The sequence below is a fragment of the Apodemus sylvaticus genome, chromosome 22, assembly GCF_947179515.1.
Source record: "Apodemus sylvaticus chromosome 22, mApoSyl1.1, whole genome shotgun sequence".
Taxonomy (NCBI): Eukaryota; Metazoa; Chordata; class Mammalia; order Rodentia; family Muridae; genus Apodemus; species Apodemus sylvaticus.
The window spans coordinates 7,987,014-8,010,193 of record NC_067493.1 but is presented as its reverse complement, the minus strand read 5'-3'; the positions used below and the strand labels follow the sequence as shown (position 1 = coordinate 8,010,193).

The 23,180-nt window shown below is 38.7% G+C and overlaps 1 pseudogene; it reads left to right on the top strand.

Annotated features, from left to right (window-relative positions):
- Positions 1–636: 636 nt before the first annotated feature.
- On the top strand, positions 637–21,754 carry LOC127673253 (zinc finger protein 431-like; annotated as a pseudogene).
- Positions 21,755–23,180: the final 1,426 nt, after the last annotated feature.

The following is a 23,180-nucleotide window of genomic DNA, read 5'->3' as shown; positions in this document are numbered from 1 at the left end:
CGCTGCAGTTTCTTTCTGATGTCAGGAGCTGACTGCCCAATAAAGGCAATAATCACAGAGGCTCTCTGCCCTACAGACATGGGGTCAAAAGGGGTATACCTTCTGTAAGCCTTCATGAGCCTCTCCAGAAAGACTGAAGGGGGTTCAGTCAGCACCTGCATGACCTCTCTCACCTTAGCCAGATTTGTGGTCCTTTGTGTGGCACCCCTGAGACCCGCCTCTAGAGCCTGATGGTAATTGGACAGCTGTTCCCTACCTTGTGCCATGTTATAGTCCCATTGACGACGCATCAAGGGGAATCCTTCATCTATCCCAGCCAGAGTCTGGACAGGACATCCAGCCCCGGGCATTCTTCGGAGCAAGGAGAATTCTTTCTTTCTCCTCGGTGGTGAACAATGTTTGTAAAAGTTGTTGGCAGTCATCCCAGGTAAGCTGATAAGAAAACATCAGGGACTCTATTAGACCTGTAAGCCCTGCAGGGTTTTCTGAAAAGGGGGGGGGGGATTAACTTTCCAGTTATAAAAATCAGAGGAAGAGAAAGGCCAGTACTGTAAAAGTTGTAAACCATCCTGGTCATCTGGATTTGGAGGTGGTCCAACAGCCCTAAGGGGAAGCGCCACAGCCAGGGACGCTACAATGGAGTCGGTCAGTCTTTTGGAGGTGGTTCCCCATCGACTCCTGGTCCCTGCAGTGGGACCCTTTCCTCCGGCCCCAGGGACTGGAGCTAGAAGGGGGGCCAGCGGAGCTGAGGTTTGGGGTTCTGGTAGTGGGGCCGCAAGGTAAAGTGGGGGAGGAGGAGCAGTCCACTCAGGGGGTTCTTCTATTTCAGGGTAGATCTTAGGAACAGGTGCTAGTGGAGTGCTGCGCTTGCCCCCCTCCTTAGGCTTCAGTTTCATTTTCTTATCTGCAGCATCTCCTCTGGCAGCCAGGATCCTGGAGCCGGAACGACAGGTTGGGAGGAATGGTTGGGCCCACTGAGGTGGGGATCACGCCAAGTCCTCCCATACCGTGATGTACGGCTATTGGTCTGGATCTGATACCGGTCCTTTGTGAAAAACAGCAGCCTTCACGGCCCTAATGGTAGGCAAAGCAAAAGTTCCTATGGGTGGCCATCCTACCCCAAAATCAGGCCATTCTGAGGCACAAAAGATCTGCCACTGTTTTTTTCTTAATTTCTACTGATAAATTCCATCCTCTTGCCCTAATTTCCATCCAATGGTCCTTAGTCAAAGACAAAGGGGTTGTCACTGTCTGCCACATGACAAAATCAAAAAAACAAAAGGTACAAGAACAAAACACAAACAATAAACACTACCACGACCAAGCACACTCATCAGTGTCTGGACTTAAACAGCCAAACGAAACTTCTAATGGGGTGGGATTCTGCTTCCACTCCCTTCTCGGTAGAAGAAGCACACTGTCCCCTTCATTCCTGAAAACCATAGTCAGGTCCCCCTGACTGTCCCTCACCCTTGGAGAGTCCTCCAAGGTTGCAGCCTCTGGGACTCTAGGACTTCTCCCTCCAAAGCAGCTGGGTCCTTACGGCCCTCAGCGGCAGCTGCAAACAAACTGTGGAGTGGAATTCTGCTTCCACTCCTATCTGTTAACAAACTGAAACCAAAACACATACACAGAGATGCGGCACTCAGACACCCAGGACATTTAGAACAAAAACATTGCCAGCACACACACACACAAGCATACCTCCAAGGGGTTCTTCGAGGTTCCTGGGTGCCACCTATATCCCCGTACGGGGCACCAAATGTAGGACCTCCTTTTTGGGGAGTCCCCCACTCCGTTCTCGGGATAGCGTACACCCAAGGAAACATGAGAGACCAACTTGATGGAAACCCACGAGGCAGTTTATTATCAGAGCTCCGGGCCGACATGTATCTCACACAAGAGACAGAGGAGTCGACCCTGAGGCTCAAAAGTTAGGGGTTTATATAGGAAAAGTCAAGGGGTTTTGGCTTGGTTACACATGATTTACTGATCCAAACATTGATGGGGGATTCTTGCACCAGGAGGGGCTTTTTGGCATACATACAGCTTGGGCCATCAGCAATGTAAGAGGGAGATTTATTTTGTTAGCAAGAAGGTCACTTCGACATTAGTAAACTGCATCCAAGAGACAGGAGACAGGAGACTCCAGTCCAGATGATATATGAACCATAGAAGATTGCCCTGGCATGTCCCTTATCTTTTATGTCCAGTCTGTTTGTGGAATGACTCAATCACAACCTTGCTTCAAGCTTGTCTGGCGTGCCCAGGCCCTAAGTCTGCCTGCTGCCTCAACTATGGATTCTGAGAAATCCTAGCTCCCTTCAATGTCTACCATTTATCTGTATTATTTTCCAATTAAAACCTTCACTATTTCAAGTTCTACTTAATTTTTCACAAATATTTCCAGTAAATGTTTCTACTACCTTTTTCAATTAGTTTAGAAATATTTTATATGCCTAATATTTTATCTGTATTATCTTTTCTGATATCTTAAATTATAATATATTTCCTGTATATTACTTCAATTGTATTAGAAATATTTTCCATCAAAATCTTCAATTTTATTAAAATTGTTTCTAGGTTCTTGGACAATGTTCTAGATATATTTTCTATGTTTACTATTTTACTATTATTATTTTCCAACTAATTCTTCAATTTTAACACATATCTATATATATTTCATCAATATTACTTGAATATTAGTTAAGAGAAACTTTAATTTAAACAGAAAATATTTCTATTTATTTTTTCAATTATTTAGAAATGTTTTTATGTACACAATACTACCTGAATAATTTCCCATGAAAAATCTTTAACACTACTTTTCTATACACTGCTTCAATTTTATCAGAAATATTTTCCATGAAAATCATTAATTTAATAAGAAAAGTGTAAGTGCTTGATTTAGTAAAGATGATTCATCTTTTACCATTAGTATTTTCCAACATATTCTTCAATTTTAATACTTTATTTTTGAATTTTTTCCTAAAATTGAGTTTGCCTATACACTTAGTTTTCTTTGTCAACTTTTTATGTGTATTTATTTTCAATGCTAAATCTTAATTTAAATAAATTTTCTGTATATTTCTTCAATTTTATAAGAAGTATTTTCCATGAAAGCCATCAATTTGATTAGAATTTTTTTACATGGTTTGTCAAGCAGTTTTGATGTATTATCTATGTGTACACTTTCATGTGTATTATTTTACATCAAATTCTTCAATTTTAACACACATATTTATATATTTCTTCAAATTCAGTGAAAATGTCACATTGGCTTCACTGTCAGTCACTAAGAGACTGCTGGCCCTGCTCCTGACAGTCACGCCAACCCCGCCCCTCGCCCATCTATCTCAGCCCTGGGCGGAAGCCATGTTGGATTCCCTGACTGTCACCCAGCAACTGCTGCCCGCGCCCCCTGACGTCACCCGCGCCCCGCCCCCTCCCCGTGACCGTGCACCTCAGCTCCTGGTGGGCGCCATGTTGGCGTCCCTGTCCGTCACCCGGCAACCACTGGCACCACCCCTGACGTCACCGCAGTGCCTGCCCTGCATCCAGCCTCCTGGAATGTTGTCATTTCCTGTCTTCTATTTTATGAATGAAAGTGGGCTGGGAGTTTGAATGTGCGTGTTTGTCGGAGGTCTGGCAGAGGCGGGAAGGAGGTGAGTGCGTGCATTTAGCGACTGCTGAGATTGCTGAGCTTCCTGGGCTCTGAGCAGCCGGGCCTGGAAATGTGGGATGGGACCGCATTCGCGTGCGCATCCAGATGAAGATAGTGCTCCATGCTATGGGTGTCTGTGAGCTCTCAAGACTCACCGTGCTATCCTCCTGTCCTCTCCACAGAAGCAGTCTGTAAGTTTGGAGAGGCCGGGCAAGATGCAGGCTTCCCACTCTGTAAAGTTTACAGTGGGGCGGAGTCCAAACCCTCTCTGTGCTCTGGGCTGGGACAGTGGACGGGTAAGGCACTGGCTTCCTGCTCTGGAAAGTTTGCAGCGGGGCCGAGTGCAAACCCTCTCTGTGCTCCTCCAGGCAGGGACAATGGCCGGGCAAGGCGCGGGCTTCCCGCTCTGCTCTGGAAAGTTTGCAGGGGGACAGAGTGCAAACCCTCTCTGTGCTCCAGGCAGGGACAGTGGCCGGGCAAGGCGCAGGCTTCCTACTCTGGAAACTTTGCAGCGGGGAGGAGTGCAAACCCTCTCTGTGCTCCTCCAGGCGGGCACAGTGGCCTCCTAGCACAACCCTCCTGTGGGAACAGAAGCCAAGCCTGGCCACCATGGATCGCTGGGCTATGCGCCCTGCCCTGGCTTCTGGCTGTGAGCTGGTGAGACAGGTAGGGAATTCACAGGCCAATAAACTGCATCCTGTTCCTTAAACACACAGGCTGGGCTGTGAAACGACAAAGACCTGGTAGAGTTTACAAAGTTCTGGGCTGGTGCTTTCCCAAGGAACATAAATTATCAATTTGCAGCTGGCTGGGGTGAAGGGCAGTGGGATGGCGGGGCTAGGTCCCAGGGTAACTTGATTTTTTTTTTGTTTGTTTGTTTGTTTGTTTTTTAGTTTTGTTAATTTCTGTAGTAGGTTTTTTTTTAATTGCTTTACTTTAGATGCTTAGTGTTTCAATTAATGTGCATTAAATGGACTTTTCCCCAATCTCCTTGGTATATTGCATGCTTTTACATTAACTCTGGCTATATATTTATAATAACTCTGGCTATTCTTACACAAGCACCTTCTTTAGTTTAGGAAATTTTCATTTAGGATTTTATTGGAAATGTTTTCTAGACATTTATGCTGATTGATCTTCTTCACTTTCACCCTCACCTTCTCCTTCTGAGGTGTTCCCTGTGGGTGTGCAGCTTGAATGCTTCTGTGTGTCCTGCTCTGAGCTCTGCTGTTGTGTCCTGTGAGGGGACCTCAGGGAAATGCTGAAATCAAGACATGGTGAGTACAGGTTCACTGCCCATGATGGGGAAGAACATGCAGCTGAGCTGTATGCACTGGGGTGGTGGGTCCTCTATGGGGTTGGATCAGAAGCATCAGCCAGATGTAACTTCCTTTGAGGTTTCTAGTGGTGCTATTTACTTCATAGTTCAGGCCATGATCTCTGAATAATTTCAGTATCTTGGCTGATTGTGATTCTGTCCAAAACATCTGGACCAGTTTCTTTTTTGTAGAAGCATGGGTGGTTTCTATAACTATGCATCACCTGGGTCCAAACCTTTTTGTCATTTATAATATACATTAAGAAGGCAAGGTTAGGGCTGGAGAGATTGCTCAAAGGTTAACAGCTCTGGTTGTTCTTACACAGGCCATTAGTTTAATTCTTAGCAACCACATGGTGGCTCATAACTATATGGAATGGGGTCTGGTGCCCTCTTCTGGCCTGCAGGAATACATGCAGGGAGAACATTGTATAAGTAATGAATTAATTCCTTAAAAAATAGAAGACAGATATGAATCTAATAGTTCTGATTTCATTCATTACTCATTGTATTGTTTACTTTGTTTTTTGGCTGTAGCTTTTTTTATATTTATTTAATATGTTTAGTGTTGTGATTATTACGTAGCAAATGGACTTTTTCCCATTGTTTGGTATTTTTGATGTTTCTTGTACATTAACGGGCACGTTTTTTGCTTTAGAAAAATTTTCCATTCATTATTTCATTTGAAATATTTTTGAGACCTTTATGCTGATTGATCTTTTTCATCTTCATCCTCCTTCTCCTTCTCTTCTTCTTCTTCTTCTTCTTATTATTATTATTATTATCATTATTATTATTATTATTATTATTCCTTCTCCCTCTCTATCATGTCCTGAGAAACTAAACTAAACTGAAACATGTAAGAGTCAGATGTGAAAGAGGTTGTTTGTGGGAAAGGAGAGGAGTGATAACCTGAGGATGGTGACTTATTTTTCTGCCTGGTATTGCTTGTCTTTCCATGCAGGTGTCTGGGCAGCATCATTTGTAGTGATTATTGGTCTAGGTAAGGTTTCTCAGTTTGTCTTGTTTGTGAGGGTGTTTATTCCTGTGTTACAGTTTTCTGTCTAGATTTTCATAGTGTTGGCAGAGTGTGGCCTCTTTTACTGACATTTTTGTTATGTTCAAGAGAGATTGCTGGTTAATGTTGAAAGCTAGGAGAGGAGATGGGCAGTAAGAGATGATCTTCTAAATCCACAAATAGACATAGTCAAGAGAGAGGAAATTCTGCCAGCATTTCATTATTTCAGTGCTACAGTCATCTTAAGGAGCCTCAGTTGAGGGTGTGCCCTCATCAGAATGGCTGGGTGTTGTTTGTGTGAAATAGTGTGGATGATTGAAGTGGGAAGGATCTTCCACTGAGAGTGACAGTATTCATAAGCCAGTGGGCCTGGGCTGGATGAGAAAGCTACCTGAGCATGGGACACTGACCAATGGGGAGGAACATGCAGCTGAGCAGTGGGTGCTGAGGTGGTAGGTCCACTGTGGGGTTGGATTGGAAGCATCAACCAGATGTGACTTCCTGTGAGATTTCTACTGGTGCTTCTTACTTGCAAGTTAAGGCCATGACCTATGAATAACTTCAGTATCATGGCTGATTGTAATTCTGTTAGAAACATCTGGACTAGTTACTTTCTTGTAGAAGCATGGGTGGTGTCTATGCACCTGAGTCCAAACTATATTTTCCTTTTATAATATACACTAAGAAGGCAGGGTCAGGCCTGGGGAGATGTCTCAGAGGATAAGAGCTCTGGCTGTTCTTAATCAGTCCATGAGTTCAATTCTTAGCAACAACATGGTGGCTCATAATTATATGTAATTGGATCTGGGATCTGGTACCCTATTCTGGACTGCAGGAATACATGCAGGGAGAACATTGTATTAGTAATGAATTAATTCCTTATAAAAAGACTAACCCTAACCCTGGCATTTTTTTCTTTGTGTAATAGGAATACTATTGATTCAGTGGGACCATCAAAAATAATGGTGGTCAGCTTAACCTTAAACCTGAGTTTAATCCTGGGACTTATCCTAAATTTCTAATCCTATTTTAACCCCTTAATTTCCTAACCCTAACAACCCCTATCCTGATCCTAACCATTAACCTCTAATCCCCTAACTGAAACCCTGATTTCTGTGGGGGATGCTTCGTTTGTTGTATGTAAACTGGTTGTTTGCTGTAATTAAATTTCAACTGGGGGGGGGGTGTCCTGCTTGACTCTAGGATGTGGCCCTCTTCAGTGTCTAATTCTCACTACTATGCATTTCAGCTAAGATTACCCCCATAGACTCCCTCTTGCCATCCCTTTCATTGTCTGTGGCGTATCCTTAAGCATGCACCCTTTGATCCCTGACAGCTACAGATTTCAGTTCATTTTCCTGACCCTATGGCCCTTCCTTTTCTCTCGCCACACATGTTCCTTGCCTCCCTTTTCCCTTTCTTTACTACTGGTCCTTCCAGTTCTCTGTCTTTCATCTGCCTCCTATGTCTGCTTTATTTCCACTTCTGAGTAAGATTCAACCATGCTCATTTTAACCTTCCTTTTCTTTTTTAAAGATTTATTTATTTATTCATTCATTCATTCATTCATTTATTTATTTATTTATTACTATAAGCAGGGTATCTGTCTTCAGACACACCAGAAAAGGGTATCAGAACTCATTATGGGTGGTTGTGAGCCACCATGTGGGTGAGGGATTTGAACGCTGGACTTTCACAAGAGCAGTAAGTGCTCTTACTAGCTGAGTCATCAATTCAAGCACTTAGCCTTACTGCTTGTTTATCTTCTTCAGGGCGAAGAAATGTAGTATGGATATCCTGTACTATATGGTTATTATTCATTTGTTAGTGAGTACATACGTGCATGTCCTTTTGGGTCTGGGATTCCTCATTCAGGATAATATTATCTAGTTGTACACATTTGCCTGCAAAAATTTTTGTAAAATAAACATGTCTTTAAGCTGTTTTATATCCATATCTTTAGTTTTGAAATATAGCCAAATATATAGGTTCTTTTCTATTTCTCAGGATGGCATATGTTCATGATGTCAATATTATCTGAAATTTCAGGGTCATTGCGTGCCTGGTGTATGCCATTCTGCCTCAGTCTTGTGTTTGTTCTGAAATGTTTGTATTAATACGACTCTTTTGCCTGTGTGCATGAATAAGAATATCATGTTTCTCACCTTTACTATTGTCAGAAGATGGCCTCAGAACTCTTGATTTTGAAGTAATGAGTAGTTGTTGGTCCTGTGTGTTTGTGAGAAATTGACCACCATTATGTGGAAGACAAGCAAGAGCTCTCCACTGATGAATTCTCTCTCCAAACCTACATTGCTTATTTATAATCAACATTTATATTACTATTATTTTCATCTGTTCATTTGTAACTATTTAATCATGCATTGTCTTTTAGTAAAATTTTATTAATATTATTTAAAATTTATTAATGTTATAATTTAAATTGTTGCACTTCATGATTCTGCAACATTAACACAGATCTGAAATGAATGCATGATTCTTTGTAGGGACATTTAGTAAAGAATTGTGAGTTCTCTATCATTTTTGTTTCCTTGGTTGATTTTGGTAGAGTATTGATGTTCTTAATATATAACTTTTGTTCTCCTAGAACACATTATATAGGCCATGCTGTCGTCAAGCTAAATGACATATACTTGCCTGTAACTCTGTGATTAAAGGCATGAGCAAATACACCCAGCTTGCCCATGAGTTTTGTACTTAGTAATTGTTCATACAATTTTTCAGATGTGTGCTCCGTATTGTGGATCTGTTTCCCCTGCATCAACCTCTCAATTTGGCATTTCTCTGGCAAGGCAGTATCCTATTCAACATGTTCAAAATTGACACACCTAAATCTTATAAATCAAGATCCCTCTAAAATGACACAGTGATTATAAATTCTGAGTCAGAATATAAGTGCATCATGTGCCAAAATTATATGTATATGTTTTTGAGGAAGCATATATTTCCTTCACAGTGATGTTAATATGATCCTTTGTGTTATACACATGTATGGGATATTTAGGATGCCGTGACTTTTGATGATGTACATGTGAACTTCACTGGGGAAGAGTGGAATTTGCTGGATCCTTCCCAGAAAAATCTCTACAAAGATGTGATGTTGGAAACCTACATGAACCTTGAAGCTATAGGTAAGACTTATATTTTTTCTAAAGGAAAGAAATGTTTCTTGGTTATTGATGATCTTCTATTATTTTAATTGTGAATAATGAAGATTGAGCTGAATAATTCAGTTTTACTGTATTTTCATTGTAACATTCATGATGCAGTGATAATTCACAGTACCTTGAATTTTGCCTAATTTCTAATAGTATATCATTGATTTTCTGGTACTGTGTTTTAGGCTATTATCGGGGAGACCATCATCTTGAAGAAAATTGTCAAATTAGTAGAAGACATGAAAGGTAATTTTTATGTGCAAGCTGATACAAATTTGCCTCTGAGGAATTGTACATATGTTGTGGAATCTCCATTGAAAAGCAAGAGTGTAAAATAACAGTCCTTTAAGAGTAGCTCTAATTATAATATTCTGACAAAACCATATACCTTAAGATCTGACATCTGGTTAGTGTATCCATTTGATATGTAGTTCCTTAAGAACTATGCTATGCACCTGTCAATCTGTATAGTCTCATAGTACTTAGAAATTGTATATTGAATAGAGAAAAATTTACATCCAAAACATCCTAATAAGCAGATAGTCTATAGTAAGATTATAAGGATATTGAAGTAAGAAACAAATTATTTTTTGTTCTAGAACAATGAGAATATATGTAGCATTCTGCCTTTGATAGACATTAGGAATATGATGTACATTTGCAACTAAGTGGTTTTATAGTTTTACGGGGAATATCCCCAAACTCATAGTGTAGAAAATCTTTATGGGTACAAGGAATTTGGAATTTTTTCTGTGTATCCTCGTTCACAGTAAAATGTGTTGTAATTCACTCTATAGGGAGAATTATGAATGTAATTAGTGTTACAAAGATGAGAGTTGTTCAAACTCTCTTCAGATAACTGAAATATATTATATAAAAATCCCTTATATAAAGAGGATGTTATAAATATGAGCCATGTAATAACGATCACAAGTGTCTTGAACAGCTCATGATGAGGGAGAACACCATAAACATGCAAAGGGCTAAAACCTTATGATCTGATGCTTTTCTACCATATACCAAATTGTAAGCATAATTCAAACTGATTACATGATTCATAAGAGTAATTAATACAGTAAAGGTTTTACATGTGCTAATTATTGTTTCAGGCTTGTAAGAAGTCATAGTGGCGAGAAACCCTATGAATGTAAAGTCTTTGCAAGATCCAGTCATCTCCAATATCATAAAGCAACACATTTTGGAGAGAAACCATATGAATGTAATCAATGCGGTAAAGCCTTTGCAAGACCCAGTGATCTCCAGTATCATAAAAAAACACATACTGGAGAGAAACTTTATGAATGTAATCAATGTGGTAAAGCCTTTTCATTTCACAGTCATCTCCAAAGACATAAAAAAACACATACTGGAGAGAAACCTTATAAATGTAATCAATGTGGTAAAGCATTTGCACAGCACATTCATCTCCAATATCATAAAAGAACACATACTGGAGAGAAACCTAGTGAATGCAATCAGTGTGGTAAAGCCTTTTCGTGTCATGGTAGTCTTCAAAGACATAAAAGAACACACACTGGAGAGAAACATTATGAATGTAATCAATGTGGTAAAGCCTTTGCATGTCACAGTCATCTTCAATATCATAAAAGAACACACACTGGAGAGAAACCTTATGAATGTAATCAATGTGGTAAAGCCTTTGCATATCACAGTAATCTTCAATATCATAAAAGAACACATACTGGAGAAAAACCTTATGAATGTAGTCAATGTGGTAAAGCCTTTGCAGGCCACTGTGTTCTCCAAATACATAAAAGAACACATACTGGAGAGAAACCTTATGAGTGCCATCAATGTGGTAAAGCCTTTGCACAGCACAGTCATCTCCAAAACCATAAAAGAACACATACTGGAGAGAAACCTTATGAATGTAATCAATGTGGTAAAGCCTTTGCATATCACAGTCATCTTCAATATCATAAAAGAACACATACTAGAGAGAAACCTTATGAATGTAATCAATGTGGTAAAGCCTTTGCACAGCACATTGCTCTCCAAATACATAAAAGAATACATACTGGAGAGAAACCTTATGGCAGTAATCAATGTGGTAAAGCCTTTACAAGACGAAGTCATATCCAGTATCATAAAAGAACACACACCGGACAGAAAACGTATTAATGTAATCAATGTGGTAAAGGCATCATCAGGAAGTTGAATGAAGTTTAATTTTGTGATCAAAGATATTCAATGGCATTAAAGAAATGGTTACATTAGGACAAGATTACATTCAGCTAAACATATAAATTTGCAGTTGTATGAAAGAGAACTGTATCATGTTAGGAATTATTATTACCTGGTTATTATTTTCACTAGTGATAAGTCTCCAAATTCTGTGTGCTGGAGAGAAACATAATGAATATGATCATGAATTAAGTGGGAGTTATGAGGGTATCATAGTAGGATGTGATAGACATGGGTGCTTGGGATTATTTCCATTCTGTAGATTTTTTTTATGCTTTTGCAAAGAAGTTTGCTGCCCTTGTCTGAAGAGTTTCCTTGAGGTTAAGGTAAAGCTGTTTACACTAATTGTATTGACAAAGTAAGTCATGAAAATCACTGCATAGAATTTGGCCTGAAAGTTTTTAACAAGCATAGAAACTAAGAAAGGAAAAAAAAAGAAAGGTTCAAAATACAAGGCATCATCAGGAAGTTGAATGAAGTTTAATTTTGTGATCAAAGATATTCAATGGCATTAAAGAAATGGTTACATTAGGACAAGATTACATTCAGCTAAACATATAAATTTGCAGTTGTATGAAAGAGAACTGTATCATGTTAGGAATTATTGTTACCTGGTTATTATTTTGATGTAGACATATGAAAATACAAGTATGTGTCAGATTGCCAAGGGGTAGATTTGGATGCTGGGTTCTAATTTTAAAATATAAAAAGAAAATCTTAGTTCAAGGCATGTGGTTACATGCTTTTTAACCCACCATTCACGAGACAGAGTCATGCAGATCTCTGAGATCAAGGTAGATCTCTAAGCAAGTTCCAGGAAAGCCAAGATTAGGCAGTGATATATTTGAAATATTGAAAGCTGCTGATAATGTAATAGAAGGAGCCACGTTCCATCCCCAGTAAAAAGCAGAATTCAGCAGCTCGGTCTTAAGTGGTAAGAATAGTAGAAACTACTGAGACAATTGATGCTGGCTAGCTAGTAATTAGAGGTGATTAAAAAGAATTCAGCATCACTGTGGTGAAAACTGAGTAGTATTTTCTGAGTGACAAAAAAGGTGTGTTCTAGAACTCACCAAGGTTGGACCTCATGGTGCAGCTCGGCTTGGTTATGTGTAAGAATAACCCAGGTGTTACTGACTTCGAATTCATGAAGTTGTCATGCAGAACAGCTGAGGCTTGGCACCGTTGAGCAAGCATAAGGGAGGTTATGGGTCAAGACTAGTTCCAGCAGAAGAACCCAGCACCTTGAGGATTGAAGTACCATGGGATGAACAGCAAAAACAACAGGAGCAGTAGAATGGAGTCAACCAGAACTTAAAGTGATACAGAGGGCAGAGCTGGAAAAGTGATCCAATCTCTTTGGAGGAGCAGAGAAGATCATGTGTGGATCCAGGACATTGAAACAAGAACCTATGAAATTGAAGTTATCTTAGAGACCCCACGTTTTGAGATGTTAGAACTGTATTATACCTGCTCAGGAATTGAATAAAACCAGTCAAAGAGAACAAATTGTGCTTCAGTGAACCAAGCAGAAAGGAGTTGGAGACCTGAAGAACACTTTGACATCAGACATGGAGATGCAGAGTTTGGAGATTGTTCTGCTGGCTTTGGTCTTCTTTAGGTCCAGTATTTCCTCATGATTAACTTTAGGATTAATAAAGTATATCCTATGAATTTCAAGGTATATGATGTGCTTTATTATTTCCAAAAATAAAGTTGATAACTCTTCCATGTTAGGATTATTCACAGAAGTGTCTTTGACCTTTGGACTTTTAACATTTTTGAGAATTTGATAGATGATGGTGCCTTTTGACATTGGAGATCATGTGTTTTGCAATATGCTTTCTTTAAGTATGGTCCCCATATACTCTTGTGCTTGAACAATCATATGGGGTCAGGCAGTGGAATGTGGTAGTTATGATTTATGTGCTAGAGGGAGTGGCACTAATAGCAGGTGTGTTTTTTGCAGAAAGTTTAACAGTGTTTGGGTGGGCTTTGTTGTTCTTCCCAGTGCTGAAGAAACCCTCCTTTTAGCACCCTGGAAGATGGCTCTTCCTAACTTTCTTTGGATCAAGATATAGAACTCTCATATGCTTCTCCAGCATTATGTTTGCCTGTTTGCGTACCATGTTTCCTCCTATGAGGAAAATGTACTGAACTTCTGAAATTGAAACATGGCCCCAATTAAATGTTTGCTTTTATAAAAGTTGCATTGATCATTTCATCTATTCTTAGTAATTGAAAATCTAATTTAGAAATAAAGTGAGCGAATTTAGGTTGCTGAAACTTCTGCATGATTCTGCAATCTTCTCCATCATGTAAAAATTAGTACTGATTAGCAGATAATCCTTGTGAATAGATTTGCTATGGTGAAGGCTTTGCAAAATCTGTAGTCTTTATCATTATGAAATTATGCATACTGGAGAGAAATTATATGAAATACAGCACTGTGGTAAAGCCTTTATGTTGTGGGTCTACTGAAGTCCATCACAACTCAAAATTCAGAAGAATGCAAATGAAAAGAAATTAATGTACTCACGTCAGTAATGATAAATCCAGGTGAGAAAAATACACTCCCATGCTTATCTGAAATATTCCACCCCTATCCACACAGAGTCTGAAAGTTATGTAGCTTCCATTTTTGAAATTCACAATTATCAGTGACAAGTTATATCTATATTTTCCCTTCAATCACTACATTTTTTCTACTCTTAATTATTTCAACTGATATAGAATATAGATGTTATGTTCTCGCCTATCATAGTCATATGTTCTTTGGTAGATAGGAACAAGCATTATATTTTGAGGAATAAAACAGGAGTAATGGAAATTACGGTTATGAATAGTTGTTATGTTTTGGGGGACAAAACATGAATAATGAAAGCTACCTAGATACTGTTAAGTACTAAGGTCAGTTATCACCTGGCACTTCAATTCAGTTTGAACTTACGTTTAAATGGATGTTGTTAACAAAAAAGCAGTCCTTGGGACAAATTTCTTTTTGCATGTTCCTAACATATATATATATACATACACACACATGTATATCCATATATATATGTAAGTCACTATATATATATATATATATATATATATATACACACACACACACATATACATATATATATATATATATATATATAATATCTATCATATCAAATGTATAAGAGAACACATCTTACAAATGCAATAAGTGAATAAGTATGATAAGACATTTTCACAACACATTTATCTATCAATATATAAATGAACACATCCTGGAGAGAAACACTATGCATAAGCAATGTGTTAAAGCCTCTGCTTGTAACAGTAATCTTAGAAAAAGACTATGAAAAATTCATAAGAGAAAGCCATAATTCAGATAAACCCCATAAACTTAGACAATGGATTATTATTTTGCCCTTTCTGGTATCCTTGTCCAAGAGGAAACTCTTTGATATGCAATAAATCCACTAAAGCCCTTAAATATTACAGTAGTCTTTGAAAACAATCAAGAATACCAAATGTAATCTGTGACTACAAAGAAATTGGCAAGATCTGAAGCAACACACTTACATTGTTTCAATCAAGATTATTTATTTTGTTAAAAAAAAACTGTGGCAAGTGGCAAGAATCAATTTAGACTTTATGATGCCCCTGAATTTTAATTGCACTTGTAAACATGTATTGAGAAAAGACACATGAAGGCAATAGTAAGGAAACCTTTTATGTATTTCACAATTCTCTTAAGTTACATGAAAGATCTTTTGTAGTTGTAAAAATGTATGGCGGGTACTAGTGCCTTTTTGTTGTAACCATAAATTATAATGTCTAAGGTTACCTCTGAAAAAGTATAATTTGGTTTATGATTCCAGAGGGATATGGGTTCACAATGAAAGTGGAAACACAGCAAGTGTCTCTCAAATGGGAGAATTAGCTTGAGGCAGAGAGACTTTTCAAATTGCTTATCCAACACAAGTCTTCATCTAATTGTTCATCCCTGGACCATATACACAAAACCAACAGGAATGCACTCAGCATATTGTATTCTTATATTTGTACATACTTTCTAAAACATACTTAAAATGATTGACTTGGTAGATGTAGTGAAGGAAATTAGAGAGCAAAGACATAACAAAATATACTTTAATTAGAAGGTCAAATAATTTTTCAATAAAAGTGCAGGTAGTCAGGCAGAATGCTAGTGAAGAACATTGTGAACTAAAAGAAAATATGTTTCATTCCTAGAATGAATGGTAGGTTATCCACTCCTGTAAATCTGTCCTCAAAAGGAAGTATCTTGGCTTCCAATTTCTTTTTATATTCTCCCAGCTGCCATCTTATGAATCCTGTGCTTCCTTTCCGCCTGTAGGTTCCACTAAAGAGGACTCTGTTTTAAAAGTTTCTTTGGAGGAACTCCTGTCCATATGGTCTGGAAATTGGCAGTTTGGTTCACAGGTCAGCAGGCAGTGGCAGATCGAGCCACTCACAAACACGCCATGGATGCATCAGCAGTCCAGTTCAGTAGAGTCAGGTTAGCAACAATGGTGAAAGATCCGTTCTTCTGAATCCAACCTTCTTTCACAATGGTAATATCGCTCATGATGGCTCCCCCAACTTGGTCAGAGTAGCTATATGGTTTTTTAAACTATAGTTATTAAATACATATTCGTGGTCCAGATACAGAGGCCACACATGGATCTGGTGGGTATCTAGTAGGGGAAGGCCATGAAAACCCGCCATCTAAAAGATCATCACATAATGGCCAGCATGAGGTTTTGTTTTCTCATTAAGCAGCAGCAAAGCCTGCTTCAAAACAAGACTCTGACTTTGCTTATTGCAAGAAAAACTTATTAAAGTGAAAGCAGTGAATAAGCAAACACATCTGAATATGAGAAAGAAATCAGAAGCCTGTAGAGAAGTTTATAGCCTAGAAGTCAGCAGTGTGATGAACAGCGAAGAGAGGAGGCAGCTAGTTAAAAAGGTGACTTAGTGTCATCCTTACTTCAGAAGATGAACACAACAATTGGTACATTGTGTGCAGTTACTGATCTAGTAAATACCTTTTTGCCAATTTATGTCCATTAACATCAGCAGAATCAATTTGTTTTATTTGGCATTGACAGTAGTATACATTTACAGTTTTGCATTCAGGATATATTATGTTTACATCCGTGTGTCATAACTAAGGTAGAAGGGATCTTGATCATCGGTGTCTTCCAATAAATAAGACATTAATGATCTGTAGTGCACATTATATAGAAATTACCTAGAGATCCCAAAGTGTCAATTAATTTGGACTCATTGGTAACCCATAAGGGCATCAGAGGTCTGAAAATAAATCCAACTAAAATTTAGTCATCTTCTTATTTAGTAAAATGCTTAGGAATCTAGTGGTGTAGGTTATTCAGAGATATTAATTCCAAGGTGAAAGTTAAGTGGGTGCACCTGGCCAATCACTCTTCAAATAAAGAAGCACAACAATTAGTGGGTCTGTCACAATTCTGGAGACAGCACACTCCTCACTTGAGTGCTACACCAGCCAGTTTGCCAAGTAGCCCAGAAAGCGGCTATTTTTCTGTTCAGTTCAGAAACCTGGAAAAGACTGTGTAACAGGACCAAGCTGCTGTGCAGGCTGCTCTCCCAGTCTCATTCTCAGAGAGAAATGTGTGCATCCTGTGGTGGGGCCTTTATTATGAGTCACGGATTGTGAACATTGGAACAGGGCTCTGCCATCAACTCTGTCCAACTATTGTCCCTTATAGAGACAGATGTTTGCCTGCTATTCCACCACAGTAGAAATTAAACAGAAGAGAGGAGGCAGCTAAGTAAAAAGGTGACTTAGTGTCACATTTACTTCAGAAGATGAACACATCTCTTGGTACACGGTGTGTAGTTACTAATCTAGTAAATGCCTTTTTGTTACTATATCTCCATTAACACCAGCAGAAGCAATTTGTTTTATTTGGCATTGATAGTAGTATATCTTTACAGTTTTGCATTAAGGATATATCATGTTTGCAGCCCTGTGTCAAAACTAAGGTAGAAGGGATCTTGATCATCTGTGTCTTCCAATAAATAAGATGTTAACCAATTAAATTGCACATTATGTCAAAATTACATAGCGAGAACAAGGTGTCACTTAATGTGAACTCATTGGTAACCCATAAGTGCATCAGAGGACTGAAAATCAATCCAACTAAAATTGAATCATCCTCTAATTTAGTAAAATACTTAGGAATCTAGAGGTGTAGGTTATTCAGAGATATTAATTCCAAGGTGAAAGTTAAGTTGGTGCACCTGGCCAATCCCCCTCAAAAAAAAAAGAATTGCAACAATTAGTGGGTCTGTCACAATTCTGGAGACAGCACACTCCTCATTTGTGTTTGTTACACCAGCCAGTTTGCCAAGTAGCCCAGAAAGCTGTTATATTTCTGTTCAGTGCCAAAACCTGGAAAAGGCTGTGTAACAGGACCCAGCAGCTGTGCGGCTGCTCTCCCAGTCTCATCCTCAGAGAGAAATGTTTGCAGCCTGTGGCAGGGCCTTTATTGTGAGTCATAGATTGTGGATATTGGAACAGGGCTCTGTCATCAACTCTATCCAACTATTTTCCCTTTTAGAGACAGATCTTTGCCTGCTACTCCACCTTGGTAGAAATTGAACAGACACTGGGCCACCAAGTTGTTATTACACCTCCGCTGACCGTCATGGTGCATTTTGACCCAACCAGAGAAAAGAAGCAGCGACCCAGCATCCTGAGCGTGTCCTGACTGCACAAGAAAGTTACATAAAAGTTGTCCAGGTGCCTATAGTTTGTTCTCCTGTACAATGTCCTCTGCTGTCACGCATGCACCTAGAGCGACCTGGTGCAGGCCAGACCTTCAAATGACTGAGGGAAAGATGACTAGGTCTTCATTTACTAAGCCTTTTTATTTATGCAGGCCTCATCCAGAAGTGAACAACTGCATCATGAAAACTTGTTTCCTGGGACGGCCCTGAAAGACACCAGTAAAGGGAAATCATCACAGTTCAGAGCTCCGTGCAGTAGTCATGGCCACACAGTTGTTTGGAAATGGGTAATTATTGACTGAGTCGTGAAGTATAAACAATAACAATGTCACTGTCAGAGGCTTGGAAAGAGAATGATTATTTCATTGCTGAGAAAGACAAAATGGAAGATGTGGACAGATTTCTCAAAAAAATGGGTATTGTTGACACATTTGTAGCATGGGCTCCTATATTTACTAAAATTACTGAAAAAAAGCCCCACACAATATAAATATAATTAAAAGTCAGAGATAAACCAACTTAGACATGAAAAGAGAAGACATGATTCTTAAATAATAATAATAAATCTAATAGACAGATCCTATATCGTGTGCATATCTTCTCAGTTATGAATATTCCAATATGAGAGGCAGTCCATGTAGGAGTATGTTCTAGTTTATCCAAAATTCCAGTGGATTTCTCTGGAAGGACACGTGAGTGAACACACCACATAGGTAACGTTCTATCAATATCTTTTGTTTTATGATTATTTATAACAAACAAGATGGCGTGAATCTTGATGCATTTAATGAAGGAGTCAATGAAGAAATCACATCATATAAAAGTAAGCTATTTTACTTTCAAAAAGAGATTTTTATTATTTATTCATTCTTGCCATTTAAACTGCATTCTTAGAGTTGTAACAGTGAAATTAAGTGAATATCCGTGTTATTGTGCAGGCCCCATCCAGAAGTGAACAACTGCAGCATGAAAACGTGTTTCCGGGGCAGCTCTGAAAGACACCGGTAAGGGGAAATCATCACAGTTCAGAGCTTCATGCAGTAGTCATGGCCACACACTTGGTTGGAAATGATTATTCACGGAGTCGTGAACTATAAACTATAATGACTTAACTGTCAGAGGCTTGGAACGAGAATGATTATAACATTGCTGAGAAAGACAAAATGGAAGATGTTGACTGATTTCTCAAAATGGTCAAAGGATGTAAAGATATTCATGTCCTTTGTAAATGCTCGTCAAAAGTAATGTGCTGAGCAAACACTCAGTAATCAAGTAGGTGATGATCACTATGTGGGATCCCAGCATTGTCCCCTAACTATTTCTGTCATTTCAAATGAGCTTATGAACATAGTGGACATGGTGGGAGCAGTGGGGATATTGATGAGTAACAGTAGTCTTCTACTCGCCAAGCCTGACATGGCCACATCTGCAGGTGAATGCCAGATCTACCAACAGCAGAGACCAACACTGAACCCTGGATGCGGAACTATGTCCTGGGTTGACCACTCATTGACTTGATGGCAGGTTGACCACATTGGAATATTTCTTCTGTACTTAGGACAATGTATTCTTCTTCCTGGACTAGATACATATTTGCTTATGATTTTGACTTTCATGCATATTTTTCTTCTGACAAAACCACTATCCATGGGCTTGCTGAGTGACTAATTAACCACAACTGTGTTCCATACAATGCTCCTTCTACCTCGTAACTCAGTTCACAGCACAGAAGTTAGACAGTTAGCCAATGATCAAGGACTTTAATGGTATTAATTAATTAACATTTTCCTTGTTACCCTGAAGGTACTGAACTGATAGAAAAATTGAATGACCTTTAGAAATCACTTGACACAGACAATTATGGGACAGTCACCTGGAGAGCTGGCAGGTTCCTAGGCTGTTTATATTTTGAATCAGCATCCAGTATTTGGTATGGTTTCTCACATAGCCAAGATCCATGATTTCTGAAATCAAGGTTTTGGACCTCTTTGAATATTGCAGGCCCCAAGTCTGAGTGGAACTCAGCACAAAATGGAGGACTCCCTTTATCAGCAGGGCTTCCATTTTTCTATCTGACTTTGTCTGGAAAATGTCACTGAGTGCAGGTGCCTGACCTTATCTAAACAGTGTCCTTGTGCACAGCTGCTTAATCTCAGCCCAAAAGTCCCATGCTGGCTTTCCCGCCCACATGATAGTTAGGTGTACTTTTATGACCAATTAATCCCTTCCACCTGTATTCCTAAAAGCCTTTATATACCTTATTTCTAGGACAATGAAGTAGAATCGACTCACTGTGCTGACATCAGGACAATAATCATTTTATAATACTTACAGCCATTTCACTCCAGATCGCCATGGATGCTACATTTGTCCTCACTGTTTGGTTGCAAACACCCATCCATGGACAAAGAAGACCCACACGAAACCTATCACACTTGGTGGCCCACTTGGAAAAGAGTTGCTTCCTTTTCCTGTGTACTTAAGTTCTATTGGCCTGCACGTTTTAGTTACAGGGAGGTGGGCCCTCCTTCCAGAAACAACAAACATATGATGTGATAAAACGTTAAGATCTGAAGCTTCTATTCCATTAAATGAACTTGTAAACTTAATTTATACTGATAAAACGATTGATCGGGGTAATGAATGTGGAAACGATTTCACATGTGGCAATTATTCTTGCAGGCATGTAAGAAGTCAGAGTGGAGAGAAACCCTATGAATGTAATCGATGTGGTAAAGCCTTTGCAAGACCCAGTTATCTCCAATATCATAAAAGAAAACATACTGGAGAGAAACCTTATAAATATAATCAGTGTGATAAAGGCTTTGCCGTATATAGTAATCTCCGAAATCAAAAAGAACACATACTGGAGATAAACCTTATAAATGTAATCAATTCGATAAACCTTTGCCATATCCAATAACCTTCAATGTCATAAAAGAACACATACTGGAGAGAAACCTTATAAATATAATCAATGTGTTAAAGCCTTTGCCAGACCCAGTCATCTCCAATAACATAAAAGATCATATACTGGAGAGAAACCATATAAATGTAATCAATGTAATAAAGCCTTTACAGTATCAAATAATCTCCAATATCATAAAATAACACATACTGGAGAGAAACCTTATGAATGTAATCAATGTGGTAAAGCCTTTGCAAGACCCAGTTATTTCCAATATCATAAAAGAATACATACTGGAGAGAAACCTTATAAATGTAATCAATGTGTTAAAGCCTTTGCCAGACCCAGTCATCTCCAATATCATAAAAGAACACATACTGGAAAGAAACCATATAAATGTAATCAATGTAATAAAGCCTTTACAGTATCATGTAATCTCCAATATCATAAAAGAACACATACTGGAGAGAAACCTTATGAATGTAATCAATGTGGTAAAGCCTTTGCCAGACCCAGTCATCTCCAATATCATAAAAGAATACATACTGGAGAGAAAACTTATAAATGTAATCAATGTGGTAAAGCCTTTGTCGTATCCAATAATCTTCAGTATCATAAAAGAACACATACTGGAAAGAAACCTTATAAATGTTATAAATGTGGTAAAGCCTTAGCAGGTTACATTAATCTCTAAAGACATAAAAGAACACATAATTGAGAGAAACCTTACGAATGTAAACAAAGCGGTAAAGTATATTTACAAGGGCGAAGTCTCCAAATTCTATGTGCTAGAGAGAAGCCTATGGTTCAAAATGCAAGGCAATAATTAGGAAGTTAAATGAGGCTAAGTCCTGTGACCACGGATATTCAGTGGTATTAAAGGAATGGTTATGTAGGGCAAGAATCCATCCAGCTAAGCATATGGATTTGCAATTGTATGAATGTGAACTATATCATGTTAAGAATTATTATTACCTGGTTTTTGCTTTCAATTGGAGATATGAAGATACAAATATGTGTCAAACTGAGAAGGCATGGATCTTGATTGCTATTCTAGGTTTTCAATTTAAGATCTAAAATTAAAAGCTTTGGTCCAGGTATGGTGTTACATGATTTTTATCCCATTCTTCAGGAGAAAGAACCCTGCATATCTCTGATTTCAAGGTTAATCTATTGAGCAATTTCCAGGACCACCAAACTTAGTCAGTGAAGTTATTGAAAAATAGAATGTGGATGATAATGTAATGGAAGTAGCTATGTTTTAGCCACACCAAGTGGCAGAACTCAGCAGCTTTGTCTATGTGGCTCTGGATTTAGAGGCAAGAATAGAATGGACTAGTGAATCAATTAATGCTGAATAGCTGTAGTTCAAGAATTAGAAGAGATGGAGAAGAAATCAGCATCACTGAGGAAAAATATTCCTGGAAGTTTATTCTGAGTGACAAAAAAATGTGTGTTCCAGAGATCAAGGTAGGACCTAGCAGTGTAGTTGAAGTTGGTCATGTGTCAGAAGCACCAGGTTTTACTGGTTTTGAATGCATGAAGTTGTCATGCAGAGCAGCTGAGGCTTGGCACCATTGAGCAAGTGTAAGGTAGGTTATAGCTCAAGCCTTGTTGCAACAGAGGAACTCAGCATCCTGAAGATGCAAGTACCATGGGATGAACAGCAAGAAAAGATGGAGCAGGAGATTGGAGCCAAACAGAGCTTAGAGTGATAGAGAGGGCAGAGCTGGAACACTGACCCAGTCTCTTTGGAGGAGTAGTGAAGATCATGTGTGGATCCAGGACACTGAAACAAGAAGCTTCAATATTGAAATTACCTTGGAGACACCAAGATTTTGAGATGTTATAAATGTCTCATAACTGCTCAGGAAAACTGTTTTAAGGGAATAAAACCACTCAAGCAGAAACAATTGTGCTTCAGTAAGCAATTCAGAAAGGACTTATAGATCAGAAAAATGCTTTGACATCAGACTTGAACATGCAGAGTTTAGAGATTGCTCAGCTGTCTTTTGGGTTTTCTTTAGTTACAGGATTTCCCCACAATGACCTTTAGGAATGGTGAAATGTATTCTTTTTATAAGAAGACATATGAGGTTCTTTTTGTTTTTGAAAATATA